General features: G+C 40.6%; 1 protein-coding gene across 10 annotated transcripts in view; it reads right to left on the bottom strand.

Moving 5' to 3' along the window:
* The window catches only part of cald1a (caldesmon 1a), a 57,576-nt gene extending 48,719 nt beyond the window's left edge, over nt 1-8,857 (bottom strand). For 2 of the 10 annotated variants that reach the window (XM_051392704.1, XM_051392705.1), the window contains exon 1: nt 8,544-8,843. The gene's annotated coding sequence lies outside the window, so the exon portion shown is untranslated. Of the gene's footprint in view, nt 1-3,967; nt 4,016-8,543 lie in introns of all 10 variants that reach the window. The other 8 variants (XM_051392701.1, XR_007882590.1, XM_051392702.1 and 5 more) reach the window with 8 other exon arrangements.
* Between the last annotated feature and the right edge of the window lie 13,049 nt (nt 8,858-21,906).

Here is a 21,906-nt window from a genome sequence, read left to right on the forward strand (position 1 = left end):
ATTAGCCATTACATAGTTTGTCCACTAGAGAGCACTGACAAGTTTAATACTGTACTAATAAAATATTCAACTTGGTACATGCTTTGGTCACTCCTCTTTAAAATTTAAGAGCTCATTATCAATAATATTTAACGAATGCGTTTATGGAATGGAATGTGTTTATATCTGCCAATATATCAGCCTTTCTTTTATTTTTTTACTTTGATATTGGTATTGGCCTCAAAAGGCTATAGTAGGCTAGTAGAAGGTTTCCCCGGACTTAAATAATATTTAAATGTAAATGTAATGTTTATATATATATATATATATATACACATATATATACTTTGTCAGAGTAAGCACCATAATATTAAAGTGGCATTTTAACATACAACTGTTCATATGTTTTAGCTGTGCCCTCCTCCGTCTGACATGTGTCATCATTAATCAGAAGAGAAGGAGCCATTAGTCTAAATACGGGGGTAATTAATCCAAGCTCACACTCCATTAGACGTCATGCTCAATTTGTGCAGAGAGCTGTGTACTGGGTAAATAAGCAGAGACGATGGGACCCACAGCTATTATTCCTGCCGAGGTGCTAATGTGCACCTCCAAGAAAGCTTTGATCTAAACCACTCAGCACACATACAGTGTAGTTCAAGTGGATATTACAGCTTAAATTGAAATAAGAATCAAATGACTGTCTATATTAAATAATTATATTCATGCGGGGTTTTTTCACACAACAAATTTGTGATCTCTGCTGTCTGATCAGAGGATAATCGTGCGCATATGTATCTCAGTCATAAAAAATGTGACTGGACTTTAAAGGCAAACCATAAGCCTCCAACAAGGTTAAACTGCAGTAGGGCATATAGTATGAATCATCCCTTAGTTTAATAAGTACCATTTGGCTGTCACCTCGGCGGCCGTAGAGCTGCTCTATTACAGTAAAGCCCCTCCGGTACAGAGCTGGGGTTATTCAATAAAAACCTGACTGAGTGTTTCTCCCAATCACCACTGGCAGAGCTCTGATGAGGTAAAGAGCTCTCCTATGCCAGCCTCTGTCCCTGCGGAGCACTGTCTGATTAAAATGGTTTTCTGAAGCCATATTTTTGTTCCCCTTGTCCCCTTGCCAGACCTGAGTTAGAGTACAGAGAGAAAAATTGACAAATTACCTAATGCGTACTGAAATGAATCCACAAAAACAGATCTAATCTATAAAGATCTCTGATAGGTAGACAGATGAGAGCATTAGAGTTCTACTTTTTTGAGAAATGTTATTCATCTATCCCATTGTATCCATATCTCAAAGACACAAGAAGACACAAATGTAGACACATACCCCATTTGTTACTGGTGTTGAGGGAGGAATGGCTTTGCATCAGCTATTCTGCACTTTTGATCTTCAGCCTTAATCACTTTCACCGCCCCTCCTTCCCAACAGGCCAGTGACATGTGAAGTGGAAAGAAATGGCAACAGCGGAGTGGCCCACTAGAGCCGGCTTTCTTACCCTCCCGTCCTCTTGCCTTGCTTGTAATGCATTCCTGAGCAATCCTCGGAGGCTCATATGTAAATGCCTGAGTATGCTTCTGATTAGGAGGCACAAAGAGTACACTCTATAAATGCACTCTTAAACAATTACCGCTGCTCCCGACTGCAGCCCCAACACAGACCTCAGACTGTGCTGCTGCCTGACTGGCTTATTCGGGTGGGAAAGATGGATGCGGACCATTTCAAACAATGTGCCTTGCTATGAGGCACATGTGCAAAGTCTGACTTAAGATACCCGACAGAGAGAGGCTTGAGAAATATTATGACTAAATGAAATGTTATTTAGTGAAGAGACCAGTTGATTAAATGGTTAGCCGACCAAAAGAAAATTATTCAAACACCCTTTTGATCGTTGATGAATGATAAAGCTTAAAGCTGTTATGAAATATTTTCCTTTATCAACAATGGATCAAATAATAAATAAAAGTTCTGTGTGAAAGGACGAACCCACAGATTATTGCTACCCAACTACGCATTTCCCCTCAGCTCTATGGAGCGTTTTAGCATCTTTCAGCTATGTGGTTTTGTTTTCTGGACTGCAACTTTAGCTCAAGCTGACCACATGGTCATTTTTAGATGCTAATATTTTCCTCAGTTGCTGGAGAACAAAACAGAGCTTAAAGGAGAGTGAATATTGGACTTACATTCTTCAAACACAATTCCAAATGAATGCGAATGTTGCTCTTTGACTGCAGGATGTGTAAATTGGCAACTTACTGCAAAAACATTTGCTATATCAACTAAAATGGTGTGAATACAGTATGTCAGTTGTGTTTGCAGCTTGTCTCCACTGACCAAAGTGGCCAAAAAAACAAAACAAACAGCTGCTAATGCTGGTTCACAGGTCCAGATTTAGTGGCATCTAGTGGTGTAGTTGCAGATTGCAACTCACTTGTTCCACCCTTGCCAACCACAAGGGAGAAACCAGGATGGACGCGAATTGTGCAAAAAAACTTGAACGGGGTATTGTAGGAACACAGTGGTTCAGCTTGGCGGCCTCCACGGAAGGAGACCTGTAGCGTCTGTAGATAAAAAAATTCTCATTCTAAGGTGAAAAAAACACAACAATCCTTTTCAGGTGATTATACACTAATGAAAACAGGCCAATAGACCCTCCTAAATGTTAGACGCTGGACCTTTAACTTGCAATGCAAAACCCTCAGACTAAACAATTAAGTGATTTATCAAGAAAATTGATTTGATGGTAAAAATAATCATTAGTTGCAACCCTAAATATATTACTAAGTTGTGAGCCACTGTGCTCTCCCTTAGATTTTACACAGAGACTTAAAATAAATGTTCAAATATTCAGAACTTGGTTGAAATAAAAAAAATACTCCCAACTTTAAAGCTCTTCCAAAGAATGAAACAAAATTACAGTAGAACTCTGACTCATGTGAATACCCATGTAAGGACACAGTGATTGTTTTATGCGTATGAGGTAAGTCCTCACTTCCATCATTACCACATACAAGCCTGATCTCGCTCTCGCCAGTTCTCACTCCCATGATGGCAGGTGTCCAATGTGGACTCTCAAAGCTGTCCTTCACATTTGCCATACACACTTCAGCACACACGGCACCTCTACAGCCACAAGCATAAATCCAGCGGGCCTATAACTGACCTACACACTGCCCTGTCTGTTTTCCCCTGTGCGATTCATAGAGCGGTTAACCTCGCTAACTGTGTAAACACATGACCTCACCGGTCATGTGTTTACACTCAATGGTATTTTTCACACACGCCGCTGGGATTTACATCACCTTATTACCTCTGCGTTCCCTTAATTCCCCATTACCCCAAAATACGGGACTTTTAAAAGGTGATTTGACAGGCTCTTGATTAGCCATATTTGTTTAGCTTTGGGACGCAATGGGAGGAAGACGAGAGGCTGAGAGGAGAAGGGAGGAGGGGGAGGTGAAGAGAGGACAGCGCGGAAAGAATGGAAAGCTGGCGAAGAGAAGAGGTAGGGTGAAGTGAGAATGAACGTTATAGTAATCATTTCTTTTTGAGAGAAAAGGGCTGAGGTAGAATAGATTGGTGTTAAAGGAAAGAACAGAGGCGAAGAGAAAGTTAATGTAGCTATTAGGAGAGAGACAAGTAAGGTGGTTTCTCTGCCACAGGGACACACTGTGCATGTCTGAGGCCCCAGAGGGAGGACGCCGAAGGAAAACACAAGGCCAATCAGCTAACAGAGACATTTCCTGTGCTTGTTTTATCAGATGAGAAGAAGCCCAAAGGCTAAATGTCCCTCTTAACAACGTTGTACACTTCTCTGAATAACCCGCTTTGGGGAAAGAAGGAGAGAACATGCATCTTTGTAGGATGACATCAGAAGCGCTGCTTAGGAGCACTGACCTCACTCTCGCACAATCAATCATCCACAAAAAACCCATGAAATGTAGATCACGTGAGTAGGAGAGGAGGTTTTACCTTTTAAGATATAAAGCAAGGCTGCCTCATGAATTAAATCATCACCCACTGAAAAAAACAAAAGATTTAGTTAGAGGGAAAAGAATACAATAGTCTTTTTTATAGCTATGAAACTTCTGGCGGAGCTTGGCATCTGGCAACTAGCAGATGGCAGGCCAATATGCCAATTACCAACACCGACATGCCATGCTGCCTATTAGGCAATCTGGCCTTGAGTGATAGCACTTTAAAGTCAGAAAACGACACAAGTGAGAGGCTGATCTAACAAACCCTCTTCATCAGAGTGTGACTAAAGCCCAGAGGAATTCAAACACAGGTCTTTCATGCCCACATGACTGCTTCAGTGAGGAAAATCAAAGTTTGTGAAATAGTTTGGAAAAGAAAGGAAGTAAAGATACAGATCCTGAGAGGAAGGATCATTGTGAAATTCTCTATGCATGTAAAATAAATTGAATCTGTGGCTTGAAAATAGCTATGTAAATGTGGCTTGATTATAAAGACTTAATTTGGTGGTGAATCTATTATAGGCGGGGGTATGGGTCGACTGGAAGAGGGGGAAAAATGAGAGTAAGCATTCTCCATCACCCACGAGACAACCAGAGTCTAATTGTGCTGTGAACAAATGCCAGAACATCCAAGAGCACCGTGGATACTCCCCTACAGAACTTTTCCAAGTCCACTTGGCTGAATAATGAGGAACAACAAGTATATTTTTCTTAAAATGGCAAATAACGTTGGAATTCAGAATTTATATCACAAACATCTGCAAAACTCCCATTGCATATTTTCCAGGACCTAAACATCATCTAAGGTTTTATGCCTTTGTGTGACTTCACAAGCAATTAAGCAGCAGTTTTTGCCTACCACTTGCTGACCGTTGTTACCCGGTGAAAGAGTTAATAATTCTTTTCCAACTCAAGATCTGCCCGTCCATCCAAGCTTACCATATTATACAACTTAGTGTGCGGTTCTGGATGCAGCGCATTCAAATTACATGCTATCGAATTCAAAGGCGAGGGGGAACAGAACGAGTATGCTGTGGGGCTCCAGTCCAGGGCCTAAGTCCCATGAGCGCTAGCTGCACGTCAATCACAATCACTTCAAATGAGCTGAACCCTGTCCTACTCCTGCTGTTGTCCAGAAGACACAAACTTAAAACCTAAACTAACTTTATTTGAGGCAACTGGCTGACACTGATGACAAGGACGCCATTGATAAAACAGAAAGCACTCATTTTGCTTGTGGTTGCTGGGGCAGCATCCCTATCTTGAACCATATTGTTAGAATAAACAAATCTGCATAAAATTAAGCCAAGGGGCAAAAGGACTAGAAGACAGGAAACACGCTTGACATAGTTTCACTGGTCCGTTATGACAAGAAACCAGAAAATAGCTCTGGCACCTGCTGTGCAGAAACAATGTATGTTTGGACGGACATGTCAGCATGCGATCACTGGAAACTGAACCACATTTGGAAAACCTTAACACTGAACACAGTATAGGTAAACATCTATTAAAAAAGAACAGAATGGTCCGATCATTTGTGTTAGAAAACGGCCTCTGCCAGGTTTCCATTCTATTCAAATTCAGTTTGCCACTTGGTTGGCTGCCTTAACTCAGTGGTGGTAAGAAACTATTGCCTTGCAAGGAAACTCTGGATTCTTGCTTTGGAACTTGATACTGTGGTGGATTATGAGTATCTAGGATCAAACTATAACAAAAGCACCCACATATACTGCGTGCACATTAACTCATAACTGTACACGGACAGATTCATGAACGCACCGGGCTTTAGCACATGTTGATTATGATGAGAATGAGACACAATAATTACCTGGTCCAACATTTAACTTTGATCAAGTGTATGAGAGACGGGAGAGAAGGAGAGGGAGCCAGCGTACAGTAACTAGAGGCCTTCACCGCACTGTGCAGTCCAGAGCCAGACTCCGGAAATGCATGGCAGTGTTCCCTACATCCTGCCCGCCCAGCCCTAACCCTGGCTCTCGCCCCACACTGCCAAACCCCTGTTATCACTCTGTGCAATTACCTCCAGATTCTTCTGCACCCATATCATATCGTGCCAATTATAAAATCCCCTTCTAAGTACACTACAAAGCACTACATGCATTTTAGTGTAAAGCCTGCAGTTTTCTGTGTGTGTTTTAGCTCAATAATGAGAGAGTGTATATATGTGTGTGAACATGCATGCAAAAACTGAAATAAACTCCTAGTGCAGTGATTTGCACGAGGGGTACTTGTATGCCAGGGAATACTTCTGCTGTTGCTATAGGTTGCTTCGAAAGAGTAGCTCAACTAATAAGACCAAATAGAAATTCATTTAAAATCCACATACTGAGTCAGCTGTAACATCTAAACACTGTATGTTGAGACTGAGAATGTGTGAAGAGTAGTTAGCAAGAGAGCAGATGAATACAGTTAAGAAGATGAGAAATAAGTTTGCTAAGGTAGCTTGAATAGGTAGCTAAAAGTAGGCTAATCTCGGATTAAAAATAGGACTTGGAATAAGACCGCTCAGCCTTGATTCCAATTTTGCCCAGTGGCCACTCGTGGTACTGCACCAAAACCCTGTGGCCCAAAAAGCCGTTTTTCCCATAGACCACCATCACCACCACTGTAAAAGAGACATCTGTAAGTCTTTAAACAGAAAAACCTTGAACTGCAAAGGTCAGTTATGACTTATAAATTTTTGATCCACAGAGGTTTTAGAAATGTAAAAGTCACACTACAACAACAACAACACTATAGCGTTTATTCAGTGGACCGCATACCCTTGGACATAAACCCAGAAGCTAGAAACTTTTTTAGCGTATGCACCAGGCGAGCAATTCTCATTAGATTGAATAGGCGCCATCTTTGGGTCCAGTATCCAGCTTTAATATTATATCCATGGGATAAATGGTTGAAATTGTTCACTTACAGTACTGGTGGTGAAATAGTCCAATCCAATCCAATCCAACTTTATTTGTTAAGCACTTTAAAACAACCAAAGTTGACCAAAGTGCTGTTCGGTTAAAAGTAAAGGATAACTGGATGAAAATCCAGCTTCTCCCAATGTTAGTATTACGAATATTAGACTCGAACCAGTCTCGAAATGCTTTGATCAATACAGCCTTTTAAACTTCAATTGTAAAAAGTAATTCTAGCAACATCTACGTTTCTATAATAAATGGTGTGAAAGAACATCCAGTTCAAAATCATTCTAAATGAAGACACTTTCTTGGGTGGTGTCTGTGAAGGGGCACTTCCTCTGACAGGACTGTGGGGGTACAGTACATCAGACAAAAACATTTTTGGGACCACTGTGCTAGAGGACCATTATGCACTGCATTCCAGAGGCTATTCCAATCACCTGTCACCAGGTTGGGCCTGCGCCTTATATGAAGCGGAGGGCATTCTCCACGTGTTTTCCAAACACCCCACAATTTATCAGATACAGTTTCATGGGCAATTACTACGCTGTCTCTGGCCCGTAAGCATTCAGAAAAAGAAAAAGAACCTACAGATCTCCCCTCTGCAGCCCCTCCCCTCCACCTTCTCCCATTTTCCATGCTTCCATTTCACAGATACTACTATGTAATAAAGCTGAGATCAAAAGACTTGCTGGCCAACTCAAGTACAATGAGAGTTGAAGAGAGCCCTTTGCCTCAGGGGTGGTGGGATTGCAAAGAATGTGATACCTTGATACGATGGGAAGTGGATTCATCTGCGAGTGAGCGGGCCTGCCTTTTGCGAGACTGCCCTATGGCTTTGTCTGCAGGAGATGCTGGATGTGTTTAAAGTTCCTACACCAAAGGACAACTGCCTTCTGTATCTCAGCCTGAGCTTATGGTCAAATTTGATCTTTGAGGGGCACGCGGTGTGCTGGTAGCCATATGGGGCCCCCATTCTCGCTCACAGCCAACTTTTTGTACACCTTCCACATGTCAGATTTCAACAGGTTTATCTGCACTGTGCAGTTACGGGTCAGAAACACAGCTTTCCTTTAGGGTTTGGATGATGCTATGAACTTTTACAAACAGCCAGAATTGTGTTGTGTAACGTTAAACATATTTGCAGCGCTTTTCACAAGCACATAAGCAGTTTCAAGCTGAAAGTGAGTGCCATGTCGGCTGCTGAGGCGATGAGAAACTTGGCTGGCCGGGGGTTTGGAGACAGCCCCCCTCCCGAGCCCTGGAGGACTGAGCGCGCATTACAGGAGCGGACAAACGCTTTTTTTCTTTGTGTTGTCCCGCGGTTAACAAAACATTTACATGACAGCATCACACCTCGACCCCACAGAAAACTTTATTACGGCGCACAATCACGAGTTTACTTTCCCTTTTGGTGAGCTGCTGGCGTGAAAAGCGCACAAAGAAGGAGAGAGAGGGAGAGAGAGAGAGGGAGGGAGCGGCAGCGGATCCTGAAAAGTATGAGCAGCATGCGCACAGGCAGAGACCCATAATGTGATCATCTCCAACGCATCGCGCTGTTTCATGCGCAGAAGCATCCGTGCGTAATGGCCTTTTCTTCTACTGAGATTATTAAACACGCAGGGAGGCGAAAGTTTTTGCGCTTACCTGTGGATCTTAACGGGACAAAGTAGAGCTGTTGAGTCGAGTATGAGGAGAGGAGAGGGAGCCAGTCTGCAGTCGGTCCTCCACTTCACTCAATGATAAAAACCAAACTGAATACCCGTGCAAGCCCCTCCCTTTAAGACATAATCGCACATCTACTCTTGGCTGAGTTTGTCCGCTCCGGTCTGCTCTTAAAACTACAGACTGCACACACACACACACACACACACACACACACACACAAAAAAGCGTTTTACAAAGCCTGCCCGAGACCAAAATGAAAAATGTCACCTCTTGCGAAGATCTTTGTGCAAAACTCCTAACAGAGAAAGTGACTTGAGGCAGAAAGTGCTCCTTTTTGGTTATCCTTCGCGGGGCCCCTGAAAGAAAATCATCTGTCAAGAGAGATCAGATGAAATGTTAATCTTGGACCCAAAAAGAAAAAAAAAAGAAAAAAGGAGGGCCGTTTGCTCTCAGGCAAGCCAACAGGCCCCAAAAGCCCCCATGTTAACAGTAAGGCTAAGGTTAATGTGCTGGTAACTTAATAAAACAGGTTAAAAGTAAAGGTCATATCAATTCTATAACTGTGAGTGACATTAAGAAAGTCTCCCACTGGAGATACAATATTCAACAGACCTCAATGTGGACAGCGTACGGCCTATTTCTATAGAAAATATTAAAGTTAATTCTGTGAACTATCTATTCAGCTCCATTATATTGGGTACTCATTCAGTTGAATCTGAATAGCTGTTTAAAATGCTGTGAGCATCACAAATTCAATTATTCATCTACAAACCTAGACCAAAAACCCCTCAAACTATCTGGATGGATAGATGCCACTACAGGTTACTGAAAAAATAGAAAGTGTAGTGGTAATTTGGATGAACTGACCTGTCCAATAGCCCGGGAGGAGAGAAGCCGCAGTGTGTTTGAGGAGAAAAGAGTTCACCTCAGTGAAGCATAAGGTCCCACAACATAGTAAAACCCCAAATAATTAATAACATCCCAAACATGCAGTCTGTGTTACTGAAAAATATTTTTATTAGTTGAATTTAATGATTAAGTGCTGGACTTCCTGTCCACGTGTAATGATGGTTTATCTAACTGCAGCAACATATGGGACAATAAAATCTGCTTTCATTGTTACAGCCTGTTGCCACATTTTATTTACTTTAGTGATATATGTATGGGAACACATCCATGCATATGCACAATATTGCCACTACTGCAAAAGGACTGACTGTGACACTGCACTGTACACAAAACCCTATAATAGACCTAGCAGCCATTTTGACATGAAATAGTAGGTTAAACACCTGGTTACTAATGATACCAATAACGGCTCTGTTAAATGTGCTGTAACAAAGGCTGTCCAATGAGCCAACATGCACAATAGCAGCAGACTGACCTGAATAAAATGGATTCTTAATTAGTCAAATTTGTAACAGCTGTGTTTACCCTACTATCATATCAAAATGACTGCTGTGAAAAAGGTCTATGATAAACTTGACAAAAAACATGAAAAATTACAGCTACAGCTAGAAAATGACAGAATGTTAATCATTGATTATAAAGTGATTAATGAATTAAAGAACCAGTGTGTAAGATTTAGTGGCAGCTAGAACACCACTTGCGTCTGTATTTGACAACCTAGTAATGAGAACCGACTGTGAAGTGTGTAGGAGGAACGACGGTGGCCGGGAAAAACGCAAAAGGCTCAATCAACCGGTGTTGTGTTCAACATGGCGACTCCACGGAAAGCCATCTTAGTTTAGCATATTAGCATGCTAACATTTCTTATTAGAACAAAACCAGCAGAGGCTGATGGGATTGTCATTAATTTTGCAGAAATTTGGTGCACAAAATTGAAAATTTGACCTGATGTTGATATTAGATGAGAAGTCAGGGGATCATAAAGTTCCTGTCCACGTGTAATGATGGTTTATAAACTCGCTGTACAGTAAGTTAAACCTTTTTATTTAGAGAAATTAGATGCCTCTGTCACTCAAACATAGTGGTAATGCTAATATTTATAGCCAAATTAAAACCTACAAATACTGGAATCAGACTAAAAAATACTCACCATTGTAGGTTTTAATTGTACAGTGGTTGCTAAAAAAAAACTAATTCCAAGAAAAAAAGACACGCCCTCAGTTTCCTCAACAGTAGCTACAGCCATGACTTTACTTTCAGCCTCAAGCCTTTTACATAAGGAGCTGGATGAAAGTGTGGCGTTATGTTTGGTTCTCGCCACCAAATGCAACCCTGCTATTTGTGACCCTTTTGTCTGTCAGCAATTTCAGTAAGGAGCGATACAGTAAGTTAGTAGGTGACAAACACAATAGCTGCAGTGTTCTACTTTCTACTATGAAACAGCAGCATGGAGACACTGCCCCGCTTTGTCTTCCCCTTTAAAACAATGATGCTCAGAACAAAGAATGAACTTAAGAGCATTAGGCCACTGGTGCAGAAATGAGCACCATATGCGCTGCTGCTCTTTTGCATGTGTTTTTTTAAGATAAAGCGAAATAAATGCGGTCTGTTGATTGTGTGCATGTGCCTGCTGTATGTGTATGTGTGTGTGTGTGTGTGTGTGTGACAGGATGAGAGACAATGGGCATGAGGAGAGAGGGAAGACATGGACAGAGTGGAGGGGGCGTCCCTCTCGAAAAATCTGAAAATGCGTTTATCTTCATTCCTTTGAAAAATGATGTATTTTAAGATAAAGCCGTCATCCCTAACCTCGCAGGTTTCTGTGAGACTTGCTTTCCAGTTTGCGCGCAACATCTTGGCCCCAAAACCGCGCATTACCCTGATGCAAAATCACTTCATGGCATAATTTGATTGCCAAAAATGATCCTCAACTAGGGAATGTTTATAGTTCGTATAATGCCCTCATACTCGTGGCCGATGCTCACTTGCTATATTTACAGCATGAGCACAGGTGTTTACCTCAGCCACACACACTTCAGTTTACGCTTTTTATTGAAAAGAAATGGGGCAACAACAGAATGGACATATCACCAGATAAGTCTGAACCATATTAGTGCCAGCAGAAGCCACACTGAACATATGGATAATTGTCCATGTTTTTTCGGCCACAAACCAAGGAGAAAACATTATAGCTCCTGGCTGTTTGGCTTTCTGTGAACCGTCAAGGATGCACATTTCTCTGAAGCCCCGGGCCAGAGAGATGCGTACTGCCAAATCTACCTGACATATATACCTTCAAAATGTTACATCAGATGAAACACCTCAGAACCAATTATAAATGTTTTACGAGCACATTGCTTTTAACAAACCTTTGACATTTTCCCCATTTCATCATATTGCTTTAAATCAGATGAAAGACTATGTTGCCATCTTGCGTGAAACTGACATTAGATGTGAGGATGGGATTTGCCTTCAAAGTTGTATTCAGTTGTATAAAGGTGTTATAGTTAATGATGAAAGTCCCATATGTTTTTCTGCAACAGCATTAGTGTAGCTTAATAAAACAAAAGTGAAAAAGTAGGATATTTAGGGATGCCACAGCTTTAAATATAATCAGGAGCTCTGTGTTTAAGGATAAAATAATGACATCAACTTGAAAACACATACTGCAGCCTTTCTCTCACAGGTATGTATGATGAACGATTGGTATCTATCTTTTGGTGTCTCCACTGGTCGATGTGCATACCAAATACCTGCAGCAACCTGAGTGAAGTCCAATCCCTTTATCATTCCGATCCGTCTCCAGTCTCTCTACTGTGTACTGTCTAAGACAAAAATGGCAACAAAGGATAGGCACCTGCAGCAGCAAACATTTGGATTATTTCCCTGGTGCACGGCTCATGTTGACTTAATACTGGCTACTGGCCTGCCACATTCTATAGACAAACAATAAGATTATCATGAGAATATGAGATTGTTTTGTCCATCTGTGGCACCATCTTTCTACTGGAGAACCCTGGTTTTAACATCAGTCACAGTATAGTGTGGGTTAGGCCATTAACATGCATAGAAATTGTGTGCAATGGAAATGACATCAGTGTCACACAATGAAAAGAATGCAAACATATATACTGTACTGCCTTGATGTCAGTACTACATAGTGAACATAGGAAGGTTTGTCCGCAATACAATGTGAGTGTAACATTACTGATAAAAGGTAAATGCTTTCAATAACAAAATACTAATGAGAGTCAACGGGCAGGCTAGGTCTGTGGTGCAGCGGAGCTAACAAAGCATACAAACATGGTCACGTGATATGTTAGGGCAAGGATTTCAATTAGTTGGATATTTAAAATAAAAATTCTCCCTGTATCACCTTACGAACAGATCAGATCGAAGACTTCCTGCCAAATGTTACCCTTTGGTACACTGAGATTTTTAACACTCAATCTCTATGAAAGATTACAGGCTTAAAAGGAAAAGATTAGCAATTTCTGAAGGTTTGGTCACCTTTTCTAGATTATTTACCTGCAGACCTGAAAAAAACTTACTTCTAAGGGGCAGCAGAAGACCCCTCTCATAAGCCCATTTACGGGACACACAACATGAGAAGTCCAGGAACTTGATTCAGAGCTCTGAGAAAGGATTCTCACAAACGTACAGACCTTACTTTAGAGCTTTTTAAAACATTGAAAATGGATGTTGTAAGCAACGTTACATGGTACAACAGTGTTTACAAGCACACGACTTTTGCCACCCTTTGGAACCAGAGAAAGGCCACAGTCTCTATTGAGAGTTTAGCCTACCAGCTAAGAGACAAAAGGCCTAATGAACCAAACATAAGCTTTAAATACTTCCTGGTCAAACTACATCACCAATAGCAAGGGTAAAATAACACAGACAGTTAAGGCTATTAAGAATAAGAGTAACATCAGTCTTTCCATTGAGGCTTTAAGATGTACAAGAAGTCTAACAACATCCTATTCAGGCTAAAATTAATTCCACTAAGGCTGGTAGGAATAACTTACAAAAAGAAAACCAATTGCTTCCTCCCCCGTCCCAAAGTCCCACTTAGTCTAGTCCACATTGTCAACACCTGGTGGAGCAAGGGGCATTCATGTGCGCGCGTTCATGAGAGCACCATGCTCAACCAGGAAGGGAACAATGATTAGAAATCAAAGAAAACAAGAAACCAATAAAACCACTACTTGAATGAAAACATACTAAATTAATTCAATGTATTCGACTAAATTGGATCGTAAGTTAAGATAAAAAATACATGTCACATAATCAAAACCAAATATTCCACTAAACCAATAACTAAAGAAGCTTTTCACCTGACTGGTGAAGGAGCGAGTGGAGCTCACAGATGATTAGCCAATATAATGTTTATTGGCTAAATAGCTTTAAAGATAAACCTAAACCAAAGCATATTAAATATTTTACCTGATGATGGCGCTAGACGAAAAGGGTCCAGGCCATTTAATCCTCAAAACATCCTGAATTAATTATTTTGTATGTTTGATATTCTGTATTCAGTAAGTGATAATAATATCAAGTTATTTTCATTTTCGGTGCACCATGAATTTCATGGTAATCCATTTGTTAGTTGTTGAGATATTTCAGTCTGGTTCAAAGTGATGAACTGGCCAACAGACAGATGTTGCTATCCATGCCTCTAAGCTTGAAAAAAAACCTTGAATAATTGTGTAACATATGACAACATTAGATCAAAGTGGATTACACATGTGAATCACTGCAAGAGTAACTGTTACATATGAAATTTAAGCCTCTACTCTTAATGTGTATGATGAACATAGCTTTGAATCCTTCCCATGCACTAAGCCCTCTGACCCCCATTCCACGGATAATTTCCATTAAATAAAATGATTTATAATGATCAATTACACGTAGCGTGCAGGAGGCTCGAGCAGGGATTAAAAAGCCTTGCTCTGACCCACCTGGCTCAAGTTCTAACTCTTTCACATGTTCAGGGGCCCCAGGGTGGGTCCCTGGGGGACTCTGTCACACCAGCTATAAGTCTAACCAAAGCAAACACAGAATCCCTTGTTTGTTGACTTTTACAAAATGTTGAATGTGGTCAGGAGAATGTGAGAGTTTGTCAAAAAAATTGGGCTTGATTCACGTATGTGAAGAATGTGGTTTAAAAGTAAAAACTCTTTCATGTCGCGTTTCACGACATCAAAGTTGGCTCTGAACTGAATTCCCATGAGGTAGTACGCAGCATAAAGCTGCAAACATTAAACTTTATGAAGAGACATGTTTTTACAGCCATTACTTTAAAAAAGATACAATTCACCTCTTTTTATTTAAAGATACATCAATGAAAAGAGGTTTCTAGTGTATGACTTTCTGCATTCTTAAACACCTGCAGACTAAATCAGGTCAGGTGTGAGAGCTTTTCAAACACACCAAGTGTACAAAGGAAACACTTGTTTGAAAAAACATATTTGCCCACAGATGAGCTGACAGAGCTGGTTGTCTCTTCCAGTCCATCTGGTAAGTTCTCTCACCAGGCAGCAACCGTTGCCAACTGCTCTCATGACCAAAAGTCCACCACCGGGATCAACCTTGTGTCCATAAATGGATCTTTGCCACATTGTGAGTGGTTATTTCCCAACCGTATGGAATATTCAGATCTGAATGCACTTTTACACAATCGGTGTGTGCGACAGTTACTCTGCTGGAAAATGTCAGAGTTTTCTTATTTATTAGAACCAGGCTGTAATATAAGAATCCCATGTGAAGACGCAAAAGTGCATATGTAGAAACCTGGCTTTGATACACAGTTAAGAAAGAGGGGTGAGTAAGAGAGAGAGGATGTCACTGAGGTTATTAAGTGGGCACCTCCCATCACAGATGTTTAACTGAATCACTCCCATGACACCTCTGCGAGACTCCTCGGAATCCCAACGCCGCCACATCAACAAACATAAAAAGATAAATATCTGTATCTGGATGGATCTCAACTCCAAGACTTTGGTTGATACATGAGAGGTAATTCAAAGCCTATCAAAGACATTTCATGTTGAGCCATTTGACTGTACAGTATTAACAATTTATGGCAATATGAGGGATCTTATGGCTCTTTTCTTGCTTGTTTCAGCCTAAGCTGCACTGACACACACATAAGACAGCAGCAGACAATAAAGCTTTGAAATAATTTCTGCTTTGGAGTCAAAGCTGGGGCAAATATAACATTGTGTGGGATGTTTGATATTACCACGGAAACCCCATCTGTGTCCAATCACAACAAAGCCATCTGTTCAACATAAAAAAAGCAAAATGACACGAGTAAGAGTATGGGAGATCAGGGAAACTGTATTTTTTTTTAAATGTGTGTGTTTTATGTATACTGTACATGTGGACATGAAGCTCTGCCACCTGCAATCACAACATGTATTTTTCAACAATCCACTGAAACTCAACCTGCTCTCTCAATGCAAGGTACTGATCCCTCCAAAGTTGGCTTAATTATTACACACATACGCTGCATTGCGTCTCGTAGCCAGTTTACTTTAATTACCCAGCGGGCTGTGGTGCGATCTTCTTGCCAATGTGCTGTCATTCCTGCAAACCCTTTTCATGCATCAGTAAAGAATGAACGGATGAATGGAGGGCGATGCTTGGACAGCCCCTGGTGGAGATTATGATAAAGTGAACACTGTAAGTTTCAGTCAGAGCCCTAATTTGTTATGGTGTTGGCATCCTGACCTATACTGCCACCAGCAGTTCAGAATGTAAAGTAGATACAGTTCTATGTAAAATACAGTTCTGTATAGTAATACAGTGAAGTTTGATTGGATCTATATATGTATATATTTCAAATAAATGTTCAAAAACAAGCAAAAATATCAGAGGGAAAAAGGCTAAAACAGCAGCAAAGAGTCCCAAAGCACTCATGTGTTTCACACTGTAATTAACACTGCAGGACCTGAATGGGGCAGGTCTCAATAGCTTTTAATGTGACTGAAGCATCTGATCACTTTCAATTTCGTTTCTCCACCTAATTATTAAGAGGTTGTGTAGGTTTCCCTCTCAGTGTGAGGGCTGTGTGTGTCCAGTCTACTGAGAGCACGGGGAGGTTCTCTTACGGTCAACCACAGTGTGAAACTCTTTTTTGAGGGCAATTCCACAAAAACTGAATTAGCATGCTTTGATCTCATGGCTGCCTCTAAAAAAAAAAAAAAAAAAAAAAAAAATCCCACCTCATATGAACAGTAGAAGAAGCTACACAGAAGCAAAAAGAATCAATGTATGCCATGTGCAGAAGGTGATGTTGGAAGATAAGTCACAGCAGACTGTGTCATTCTGGACAAAAATCCACAAACGGCGGTGAGCAGCCGAGCAGCCGAGCAGTCGTGGCGTCTTGGCACGGTGTGTTTTTTTCCTGCACAGTACAGCGAAGTAAAGTTGTTTACCTTGTCGATGTGTTGGAGGTGCGCTAGTCACAAACCACAGTAAGAGCCTGTCGCCTGCAGCCCTTTGCAGCTCACTGTGGCTGTTACTGTTTGTACTTTTTCTCCCTGCAATATTTCAAACTGATCTGCTGACCAAACAGGGCAGAATATGCTGCACAGTGCAGCCAGATTGGACAGACAAAAGGTATCCCAATCTATACAATCTGGTATATGTATTATTATTGTAGTTTAGCAACTGTATCTATCATTGAGGAGAGACGGAGGATGATTGTATAAACTTGTGCCAACCTTGACCCACATACAATATAACTCATTTACTGTAGTACCTTATTTCACATTATCATTTAATGGCATTGAGACAGTTTTGGAATATCAGACAAGGTGCTTCAAGAGCAGTTCCAAGGTCAGGTATCATTTCACTCCAGCCAAGACTGATTTGCTCTGTTTTTAGGTACATAAGTGTTGCTGGAGTTTTGGCCTCTTCTTACAATTTAACCAATTTAAAAAGAGGATGCTTGCTCCCTGCTTTCAAATAACATGGCACTTGTTTCCCTGAAAAATAAGTCCTAAATCCCTGTGAGCATGTTTGTTTGCATAAGATGACAATCATTTTAAAAACATACTGTACTGAATTCAATTTCAAGCTGGTACAGGCATGAAATACCTGTATGAGATGTGAAAAATTTGATTTCATGTGGAATTTTCATTATTATTAATGTTACATGTGACATTCTCATTCAAAGTGACGGTGAGTGAGGAGGCAGGAGTTCACAAGGCCATCTATTCTGCACGTCACAACACCCTTCAAATTGTGAAGGTAGGCCGGCATGAAAATGTGATTGAAGGTACAGCCACTTTTTTTTGGCTTTCTTTTTTTTGTTTATAGAGAGAAACACTTTATGATACTTTACTTAACCGCATCTGTAAAATGCTGAGGAATGAACCCTACCCTCAAATCTAAAAAAAAAAAATGCTTCTATGAGAAAAAAAAAGAGAGTGAGCCACTGCCTCCGGTCTTACTTCCTCCGTCTTCACGGTGTTTCGATTTGGTCTCCAGACACACTCGCTTCAGGTTTGGCCTCTTATGAACCTTCTGTTCCAACATCTTCAAAAGTCACGAACTGTATCTGGGGGTCAGCGACAGAAAATAAGCTAGGTTTATATTTCTACTTCTGCTATTTCTCTTCACAATCTTCCAAGTCTGGCGTGGATTGTTGCAGGCAAATACGGCGTTGCATACACAATGTCTTTTATTCTGTACCCTTTGTGGATTAGAGCAGATCACAATGTCTGCAGAATACAATCTGACGTGACGCGTGGCTTTTCATACCAATCTCTGCGATTCCCTGTGAGTTCCAGCAGTGCATACACGATCATAATTTCACTTTGGTGTGGTTAGAGACGTAAATAGATATAATCTTGGAAGGAGGATTAAGATGAGAGTGTAGCATTTGATCTTCAAAGGGCTGGAGGTTATCTCAGGTAAAGTACAAGTGCGGTTAGCTTCCATAAAAATTCTGACACAGAGTTAAACTTGTGTTCATTTCCATTACAAAGACAAGTACCTCTTTCTCATTCTTGGCCACCTTCACCTCAATATCGTAACGCTCATCGTGTCAATCTTTCAGTGCAAATCCTTACAGAGCTCCTGTGAAGAGAGCAGACTCTGCTGCTTTAAACCACTATGGACTACTGAAGGAAAAGAGGAAAAAAAAAAGGAAATCAAAAGTAAGAAAAGGAACGATTCATCATCAAATGGCACATAAAGAAACGGCTTTAAAATTTCACTCTGCTGTCACCTAGGCAGGTGGCAGGATGTCTTTTAAAGTGTTTCTTTTCTTTAGAAAGAAAAGTACACAGCAGAGTCGGAGATGCTGTTTATCTGAGAAAGACGTGGGAAAACAGTTGCGGGAAAACAGTGTCTGTTTGATATTATGGATGGATTTTATCCACATATGAGCCTATTCTAAACCATTCTGGACTGGTCTATGAGAATTAAGACCCACAGACCTGCGAGGAGGCTATTCAGTGTCTGTCAATGGCTCTCGGTAGTGTTAAAAAAATATCTGACGGTTAAGTGACAAATCACAAAAACAAATGCACTGAGAACAATACAGAAACCACAACACTGATACAGCAGTACACTGCGGTATTCTGTATGTACCTTTAGTGATGCTGCAAGTCCTAACTTTAGCCTGCATGCACATCAGCTGTTCAAAGATGCTCACCTTAACCAGTTACTTCATAGTTTGCACAAAAAAAAAAACAACCGAAACACCAAAATAATATGAATCTGATAAAATTAACCTCTAAAATCATTTGGAACCATCCTGAAACGAGCTATAAACACTGACTTTGACGATGTTGCCAACTTTTTAACAACCAGTTTCTTATTTCCACATCCAGCAGGTTTGGAGCAACATTAGCATTCATTCTGCGTCCTGTTTCTGGCCATATGGCAAATGAAAGACTAATATTCACTCTCCTTTTTGCTCTATTTTGCCCTCCACCAACTTCTGATAAAAATATCTGGCTCTTTGGTTGCTAATTGCTCCACTATCCTCCACCAGCTAGTTGTTTGTCTATTGTTTGGTGTTGGACAGATGATGTACAAAGGCTTTATCAAAGCTTCCTGCCTGCTGCTGGGACGTGGTTGATGAGAGCGCTGAGAAAACTGTAATGTCGTAATGGTCGTAAAAAAACAGAACAAAGAGCTGAAAGATGCTGAAACGTGCCACAGACCTCAGGGGAACAGCAGAGTCGGGTGATAATTCTGTGCGGGTTTGTCACTACAAGCACCACCTTAGTAGTAGTAACTTGATTCCCTGTTAATATAAAAATACTGAATACAGCAGCTGTATAAGATATTTGATTGGTTAGGTTTTACTTTCAACTAGCTAAGATGCATGATAAGCACTCATACTACAGTATGTGCAGAGTCATCACACGGACACTGTGATAGTTTTAGATAATCAGAAGAAGATGCACAGCATAGCATTTCAGAGATACAATATACTGGTATTTGAGTTTCATCTGGGAGAAAAAAAGGTTGACTTAGCCACATCTCATCATGGTGTTCTCAGCAGACTGTACTGTGTATGGAGATGGAACCATTTCCATGACAACTGAGTAATTCCATCTGTGGAGGAAGACCATGAAATGTGGCTAAAAGACCAAGTGGGACCTTGATTTGAGAATTTTTTGCCTAATACTTCTACTGCACTGTGTAAAGGCTAATAAAGAGTGCCTGTTGTGTCATTCGTAAAGGCAGGCACTTTTATCAAATGCAGGATGTATATGTAACACAAATCTTGATCTTCCCTGTACTTATGGTGCTGCTGTGCTGTACCTGCGGTCCCTGAGCTGGACGGTTGAGAGCACTTACTCTCTCCTTTATCACTGCCTCTGCAACTTCCAGCGAGGCCTCGGCCCTTTTTAGCAGCTTGCCACGTCGATTAACCATGTATTAAGTTTATAGAGCATAGTGGAGACAGAGAGGGCTATTCATGCAGCACGCAGTGTTTGGCACTTTGATTCCAATGCACAAGCCTCCATTAGACTCATGATACCAGAGGCTGCAAAGTGGATTACCCTTCAGTGATAGCCTGTAGGGATGTAACCCAGTACACATAGGTTATTTTGGATATGAACAGATAAGGCACTCCAAGCAGGCATCTGAATTGGAGCAGTAATATTTTTTTTATTTTTCTCACAGGAGCTGTCACAATATAGCAGATAATTGCAAGCAAAAACCCCCCTGGACTAAAGTTGCTGTAAGGACCTTTTTATCCCCCAACCCTCTAAACAGCAGGCAGTGTGTCAGAGCCTATTGCCAAACCTGCTGGCGGAGGATGCACGCACACACACACACACACACACACACACACACACACACACACACACACACACACACACACACACATACACACATGGACTCTACGACGCTCTACACACTGTCATTGTTACAGACTTTTCTCATCAGCCATTTAAACTGGAAATGCCCCTGTACACCAAAGAAATGGTTCAAAATGGTCAAGTGAAAACAAAACATAGTTTAGTTGGTGGTATGTGTGGTTGGGCTGGTTACTGCCATCACTTCTCAGGCTGGCATATATATATTTGTATTTTTACAGAAAATGTTAACAGAATCTCAATCATTTATGAGCAATTTAATATAGTTTTGACATAAATAATACCACTGGGGGATCAGATATCACTGTATATATCATATCAGTGTGAGCATTTGCTTTAACTTGCTTAGTATTTCTACCGAATTGGTCTGAAGCACATTTTAAAATTTCACACAGTCTTAACTCAAGGTCCTTTTCCCAGCACTCTGAACACTGTGAACAATCCTTTGTAAAACTACTATTTTCAAGGTCAAGAGGGAATTTTCATGCTCAACTTATTCTCATAAATATAAGACTAAAAATAAAATAGTCTAAAAAATGTTTCATGTGATTATTTTTAAGATTATATCTTAATTTAGGAACAACCGAATAATAAAATATAAATTGTGACATAAATAGCTTTTTAACTGAAAGTGTTAGTATTTGACTTACTTTTATTGATTTGTACTGTTTTAGTTATGTTAGCAGCCTGCACTAGGGATGGCAATGTCAGTCTTTCTACCACTTTGGTCCTAACTAAATGTGTGCCCAATACAAAACCAATGACATTTCCATCATCATCAGCTGTATTTTGTGTTGGGAAAATGTTAGTAGGCTAACACGCTAAACTAAGATGATGAACATTACACCTGCTGAACATGAGCCTGTTAGCATTGTCATTGTGAGAATGAAGCATTTAGCTCAAAGCACCACTGTGTACAGCCTCACATAGCTGCCAGCATGCCTGTAGCCCCTAATCTTGTTCATTTGAGTGCATACACCCCATTTTAATTTATTTCTTGTTGAATTCAGTTACTTTTCTTGCTTCCTCTGGAGGACCGATTAAGTTTGAAAAAATAACTTTAGGTTATTATTAGCAAT

Source organism: Dicentrarchus labrax, unplaced genomic scaffold, assembly GCF_905237075.1.
Source record: "Dicentrarchus labrax unplaced genomic scaffold, dlabrax2021, whole genome shotgun sequence".
Taxonomy (NCBI): Eukaryota; Metazoa; Chordata; class Actinopteri; family Moronidae; genus Dicentrarchus; species Dicentrarchus labrax.